We start from the raw sequence: 7,821 nt of genomic DNA, 5'->3' as shown, positions 1-7,821 counted from the left end.
AGGATACCTCCTGACAAACACAGATCATCATATTACAAATAACTTTCAGGCCTTCCCTCTGGAGCAAAAGTGCTGTCAGAGCACTCTGCTCCAAACCCTCATCCCGAATCAAACACCATGAATATGACATTGAGGGAGATTGTGCTATGTTTTGGGAACAACAATTTCATCCTGAACCACTGGCATTTAGTTGACCAGCAAGTTCAGGAATTGGCACATGCATATCTGATGATGGATATGCCGAAAATGTCGGCAGCTGGTTCCTGCTGGTGAATCCACCTTCACTAAGTGCTGAGATGGAAGCATTGATCCTGCACCAGTTTGGATTAGTTCTCACATTTCAATGGAGATAACGTGGCTGTGAGGAAGAGAGATAACAAAGGGTCAGTCACATGATTTTACAATTATTTATGTTTTTAGTGAGTATTTGTAAGGAGAATAAAAAAAATAATTCAGAAATTGACTTTTCATCAGAAGTATTTTCACCATTCTTTGGGAGAGGCGGGGAATACGCAGTTGAGATTGATCAGCCAGATCAGCCCTAATATTATCGAATGGTGGAGCAGACTCGAGGACCCAAATGCCCACCCTCGCTCCTGATGTTTGTTTTCCAGACATTCTTTATTTATTTTGTGATTCATAAAACCTGGTTGTGCCATGAATAAATAGAAATCAATTTGCAGCACATTGCGCTTCAATTGATGTCACTTAGTGGAGTTTTATATCAGAAAAAATAAGTTAGGAAGAAGAAAAATCCCACCAAACAAAATGGGCTGCCAAATTTGCCGATGTGTGATAAATGTGTAAAATTATTCTACTCTGGTTTAAGCTGATTTTCAACAATTTGTTGAGGTTATTTTGATGAATTTCTAACCCAAGGTCCCATTGCAAGTGAGCAATAAATAAAGACAGCCAAATGTGAATAACGTCTACTAGTTTAAGGGTTATGGTTCCAATTAAATTTAGTTATTTAAGGAACCTTCCAGACATTTTGCCCTTCACTCCCCATCAAATGGACAATCAGAATGTCAACAGCAACTTAATGCAAACTACTACTTACAAATCTGTTCAGATTTCTGGAACATTCTTCAATGGTAAGCACAGACCATGATTACAACTTTCTATGAAGGAATAAATACAACTGATGGATTTCTTTTAAAATATAATAGTGATTGGTATCTCATGAAATCCTTGAGAATGTCAGGCATTACAAATTCTCTTAATGTTTATTTCTGCCATAATCTATGGTAGATGCTATTCTTTAGTTTCCAGACTCTTAAAAAAGTCTTCAGGCCATAATTAATATTTTGAAAGAGATTAATTGGAAGTGAGGAAAAGCCATGGAAACATGGTATTACCATGACAACAACTGATGTGGGGTAGATAAGCCTGAGGTGAGGCTCAGAGCAGTAGAGCAGCCAGATTCTCCTTCACTGAAGACAGCTGTCAGCTCTCCGTTGGTGAGAAGTTCTATATTGCTGAATCTGTGTGCGCTTTTTGTTGTACTTACTTTGCAGCTAGAACATGAAAACTACTGCACTGATATTTAAAAACAAAAAAAGAAATCTAGATATCAACAATGGGGTAAATATGATAAAGTTTTCAGTAAAAAATGTGGATATAATAGTATGGACTTGGATTTTAAAAGGTCAATTTTGCAGTACTATGTGCACTTTAGTAGGATTTAAAATTCATTGTTTGTCAAAAATCCTGGTATAAGAGAAATGGATTGTAAGCAAGGTTTGTGCTGTGAATCAACAGTGCCTTCTGAAGGGCCATGAAAACTTGTTCAATCGTACTATTGTTTGATTCTGTAACAAAATGCTCTGTTTGATGCTGTCAGAGGGAACTCTGAACTGATTTTTTTTTACATTTGGTTGTTTTTATTAGTTGCTCACAGAGGAAATACGGCTTGTCTGTCCACCAGACCTTTCTTTTAAAATGCAAACTTTACAGTCGAAAAAAATTGCTTCTGTTTGCGATCTCTTCGTTTTCGTGGCCCACAATATATTTCCCTGTAAGATTTGAATCGACCCCGTTGTATTAGGTGACAGTTGAAGGAGATATGTGCCAGCACAATATTTAGTATTCAAATATTACTCTAGGTGTTGACATTTATACAACAGATTCAGATTTTGTGTTTACAATTTTGGATAAACCTGCTACAGTCGTGCAAAAGTTGCTGAATTATTACTTTTGGAAGTGTGTGAAGGGAACTGAACTAGATTGTGGTTAACACAGTCTGACTGAGCTAAAACTAATTGTTCCTTTAGTTTTGGAAACTGACAAAATATGTACTCTGGTGTTTGCTATTTCACAATGCTGTGCAGTTTTATTACAAGGAGTAGTGGGGGCTGCTTATGGACACAATCGGGAGGGATGCTGCTCATTGGCAAAGCAATGGGGAATGGTGATCAGTAGGACTTGGGCATAGCTGACGATCAGCACAGCTCTGGGCAGTTGATGAACTGTAGGGATAAAGTGGGGGGAGTAAAGAGGTGATTGGACATGGTAGAGTATGGCTAGAGATGGACGAGGCACTTTTCAAAGAAGGTTAGTGAGTGTCAAGATCTGTTATTAAGGTTTATCAGTACTTGTGCAAACTGTTGTTTAGCAGCGTGAGCTCGAGAAGGGCCTGTGCAATGTTGGAAAAGTCCTAGTGATTTGCAGGGCTAGCAGGGGCCTGATCACTTATTATTCCTGTGCTTGCTGGACTGAATTGGGTCCAAGTTGAGCAGTGCCTTGTTAATGAACATCTATGAATTGGGAATAATTGCAGACCACGCAACCTCTCGAGCCTGCTTTGCCAATTTGTAAGAAGGAACTGCAGATGCTGGTTTAAACCGAAGATAGCTGGAGTAACTCAGCAAGACAGGCAGCATCTCTGGAGAGAAGTTTCTGGGTGACGTTTCGGGTCGAGGCCCTTCTTCAGACTGGTTAGGGATAAGGGATAGGAGAGATTTAGTCAGTGATGTGGAGAGATAAAGAACAATGAATGAAAGATATGCAAAAAAGTAATGATGATTACGGAAACAGGCCATTGTAAGTTGTTTGTTGGGTGAAAATGAGAAGCTAGTGTGACTTGGGTGGGGGAGGGATAAAGAGGAAGAGAGGGAATACAGTGGCTACCTGAAGTGAGAGAAATTAACATTCATACCACTGGGCTGCAAGCTGCCCAAGTGAAATATGAGATGCTGTTCCTCCAATTTGCATTTAGCCTCACTCTGACAATGGAGAACACCGGGGACAGAAAGGTCTGCGTAGGAATGGGAAGGAGAATTATTTTGTCCGGCAACCGAGATCAGGTTGGTTCAGGCGGGCTGAGTGAAGGTATTCAGCAAAATGATTGTCCAGTCTGCGTTTGGTCTCGCCGATGTATAAGAGTCCACATCGTGAACAACGGATACAGCAGATGCGGTTGGAGGAGGTGCAAGTGAACCTCTGCCTAACTTGAAAGGAGTGTCGGGGTCCCTGGACAGAGTCTTGGGAGGAGGTGTAGCGACAGGTGTTACATCTTCTGCGGTAGCAGGGGAAGGTACCTGGGGAGAGGGTGGTTTGAGTGGGAAGGGATGAGTTAACCAGGGAGTTGCGGAGGGAACAGTCTCTGCGGAAGGCTGAAAGGGCTGGAGATGGGAAAATGTGGCTAGTAGTGGGATCCCGTTGGAGGTGGTGGAAATTTCGGAGGATTGTGTGTTGTATGCAACGGCTGATGGGATGGAAGGCAAGGACTAGGGGGACTCTGTCGTGACTAGGGGGAGGGGGAGCAAGGCTGGAGCTGCGGCGTACCGAGTAGACAAAAGTGAGGACCTCATCCATGATGGGAGAGGGAAACCCCCGTTCATATTTCACTTGGGAAGTTTGCAGCCCAGTGATAATAATATTGATTTCCCTCACTTCAGGTAAACCTGACATGCCCTCTCTCGCTATCTCGCCCAAGTCACACTAGCTTCTCATTTTCACCCTACAAACAGCTTATTTCCTGTTTCCTTTATCATCGTAACTTTTTTGCACATCTTTCATTCATTGTTCTTTATCTCTCCACATCACCGTCTATATCACTCATTTCCCTTATCCCTAACCAGTCTGAAGAAGGATCTCGACCCGAAACGTCACCCATTCCGTCTCTCCAGAGATGCTGCCCCTGTCCCGCTGAATTACTCCAGCTTTTTGGGTCTATCTTGCCATTCTGTAAGCTGTCTAATCATTACCTCTACTCTGCAGTCCATTCTACCCATATTTGCCACTTGCTCATCTACTTTTATCAACTTTTATTTATTCATATGATCTACTTCTGCCTTAAATGTATTCGGCTGTACTTTGAGGAAATGAGTTCCAAAGACCCGTAACTCCCCGAGGGAAAGTATTTTGCTTCATTTATGTCTTAGATGGGTGAATATTGTTTTTAAGCTTCAAGAGATTCTCACAAGAAAAAAATATCCTCTTCACATTCACCATGTCACGACCTTTCAGAATCATAGATGTATCAATCAAATCCCACTCATTCTTTTCAGCTTGAGAAGATAAAAGGCTAGTCTATCCAACCTCATGAGACAATCTGCACATTTTAGGAAAGGATCTAGAAATCCTTTGAACTGTCTCTGGTGCATTAATATTCTTCCTTAAAATATGCAGAATGATCCTATACATAGCATGCCAGATACCTTATAGAATTGAAGCAGAGCTTTTCCTACTTTTCCATTTAACTTAAGTTAAAGAACAGCGCAGGCACATGCACAAATGAGTTTCACTGGCAAACTGAGATTGTGTGAAATATCTTGTGAATTGTTCACATCCTACATGAGGAGGACAAAGATTTATTTTGTACATGGTCAATTATTTTTTTGGGTGCCTGGGAGTGCTGAGAATCCTCTGCAACTCAATGCTGCATACAGTGAGGGATTGAAAGAATGCATTTTTTTTACTCACAGAAATTGACATAAAGTGTATTGTACACTTTATGAAATTAGCAGCTGTACAGAAAGGTAAAGCTCACGTTTAAAGAGGCGGTGCGGAAGTTAGAGTTCTTCAATATACAGACATTTGAGAAAGCTATAAATTCAGGATGCACAATCAGAAGATGGAAATAGTGAGTGGTTGTGCAGAAAGTCCTACCATGGTATTTCCAACTTTGAAGAGTCATACACTGAGAGATTTGATCATTTGTGATTTACAGGACTAAAGTATCCATTCTAAGCTGTTAGGCATCACATAGCCTCATGTTGGTTTATAGGATTATGATTTCCACAGAGATAAAAGTCAGAAATTTCAGGAACATCCATCTGTAAAAGGTGACCATTCCATTAGAGCATGACTTAGTGCAATAAATGCTATTTTCTTTTAGAGGCAAAATGCTGCATGTGCCTGAAAAAAAGGGACATTTAGAAGCAGCTTGAAAATCTAAATACCAGGCAATAGATAATGACACTGTTTCTAATCAGCACTAGCTCAGAGAGAAACAGTTCTCTCATAAGAAGTTACAAAAGGATTTCACACACCATCACCATTGCGACAGATGACACATAATTTACTTTGTATACCGTCAATACAATAAGTGACCATAGAGTGAGGAACCATGATCCTGACTTATACAAATTATAAGTGATGCAGATTGACACTGCAGACAGTTTCATTAGAACACAGTGCATAGAGAAGTGCAGCACAGGAACAGGCACGATGTCTGTGCCAAAGACGATGCCAACATAAATGAATCTCATCTGCTTGCACATGATCCACAACCATCCATTCCTTGCATATTCACGTGCCTACCCTAAACATACCTGCCTCCACTACCACCCCTGGCATCACCTTCCGGACACCCTTTATTCTCTTAGTTGAAAAATACCCTGTATATCTCCTTTAAACTTTGCCCCTTTCAACTTAAAGCTATGCCCTCGATTTGTCATACTCACCATGGGAAAAATGTTCTGACTGTCTGCCCAATCTATACCTCTCATAATATCTATTAGGTCTCCCCTCATCTTTCAGCACTCCAGAGAAAACAATCAAATTTGTCTAACCTCTCCTCATAGCTAATACCCTCTAATACCCTCTAATCCAGGCAGCCATCTGATAGATGTCTTCTGCACCCTATCCAAAGCCTCCACATCCTTCCTGTAATTGAGTAAGCAGAACTGCATGCAATGACCAATGTAGTGTAAAGCTGCATTATGACTTCCTGAATCTTATACTTAATGCCCCCGATCTTGATCAGCTGGGCAAGTGAGCAGAGGAAAAGCTAATGGAGTTTAAAGCAGATGTTTAAAGCATGGTGGTGCATTTTGGGAAGTCAAACTAGAGCAGGCCTTTCACAGTGAATGGCAGGGTCCTCGGGAGTGTTGTAGAACAGCAGGATCCAGGAGTGCATGTGCATTGCTCCATGAAAGTGGTATCATAGACAGGTAGGGTGGTCAAGATCAGTAGGGTGCTTTCGGTAATTGGCCTTCATCAGACGGAGTATTGAGCATAGAAGTTGGAATGTTATGTTATGCATGTACAACATGTTGGTGAGGTTGCATTTGCAGTATTTTGTTCAGTTTCGGCAACCCTGCAATTGGAAGGATGTTGTTAAGCTGTAAAGAGTGCAGAGAAGATTTACAAGGATTTTCCAGAACTCGAGGGCCTGAGCTGCAGGAAGAGTTTGGGCAGCTAGAACTCTATTCCTTGAACCACAGGAGGCGAGGGGTGATCTTATAGAGGTGTTTAAGATCATGAGAGGAATAGACGTGATGAATGCACAGAGTCTGAGTCAAGAATCAAAAGACAGATTTTAAGTGAGGGGGGAAAAATTTAATAGGAACCCAGGGGGCAACTTTTTCACACAGACAGCGGTGGGTTTATGGAATGAGCTGTCAGAGGGGGTAGTTGGGGGAGGTACTATAACAACATTTAAAAAACATTTGGATATGTACAAGAATAGTAAATGTGAGATGAATAGGATATTTAATTGAGATGTACAAGATTATTTAAAAACTTAGAAAAATAATAGTTCTTATTACCTGATGGTACAAGGATAGGATGGGCAAAAGGCACAGGGAGGATTCAAAATTCAAAAAGGATTTTAAATTATTTTTTAAGCAATGAGTAATAATAACAAGGAATCTGCTGTTTTTGAACGTGGTGGAAGCAGAGATGATCAACAGGCATTTTAATTAGATTCTTCGCGTAGTACAGCACAAAAACAAGTTCTTCTGCATACCACATGCAAGCTGACCATTAAATAGATATCTGTACCATTGGTCTCTCCCTTGGTGATTTAAGTGCTCATCCAGATACATCTTAAATGTTGGAATCCAACAAACCTCTGGATGAAAAAATCTGTTTTCAGATCCCTCTAAATTTCATAGCACCTGCTCGAAATCCACACCTTTAGATTTTGGCATTTACTCTATCTATGGCCCTTGTTATTTTGTATATCTCTATCAGACCCCCCCCCCCCCCCCCTCATCCTCCTTCACTTTAAGGAATAAAAACTCTACTTAACCAGTCTATAACAGAAATGCCCCATCCTAGGCACATCCTAGTGTAAAAGGATGCCACTCGTAGGCAGAGTCTTTTACTATATAAGTTTATTAATGACACTACACATACATTATGCCCTAGCTGTCCGTGGTCATCACTGGCACTAGAGAGCGAGCTGGAGGTGGGGAAGTTACAATTATACCAGAGACAATGGGGAGTGGTTAGTAGTGGTGAGGTCACTATGTTAAAGGAACATGCACTGATCTACATCCTTCCTCTTGGAAACAAAGTGACCACGGCTCATGCGCTAGGCTCAAACTACAAGCAGACTACTCGTACACACCGTACCGGACAGGCGGCCTG

General features: G+C 41.1%; 1 protein-coding gene across 2 annotated transcripts in view; it reads left to right on the top strand.

Moving 5' to 3' along the window:
• The first annotated feature begins 1,394 nt into the window (after positions 1–1,394).
• The window catches only part of ppp1r17 (protein phosphatase 1 regulatory subunit 17), a 58,632-nt gene continuing 52,205 nt past the window's right edge, over positions 1,395–7,821 (top strand). The window contains exon 1 of one of the 2 annotated variants that reach the window (XM_078398661.1): positions 1,395–1,460. The gene's annotated coding sequence lies outside the window, so the exon portion shown is untranslated. Of the gene's footprint in view, positions 1,461–1,500; positions 1,585–7,821 lie in introns of those variants that run through there. The other variant, XM_078398662.1, reaches the window with a different exon arrangement.

The sequence above is a fragment of the Rhinoraja longicauda genome, chromosome 4 (genome assembly GCF_053455715.1).
Source record: "Rhinoraja longicauda isolate Sanriku21f chromosome 4, sRhiLon1.1, whole genome shotgun sequence".
NCBI lineage: Eukaryota > Metazoa > Chordata > Chondrichthyes > Rajiformes > Arhynchobatidae > Rhinoraja > Rhinoraja longicauda.
Note: the sequence above shows the minus strand (reverse complement) of the source record. Positions and strands in the feature narration are given on the sequence as shown.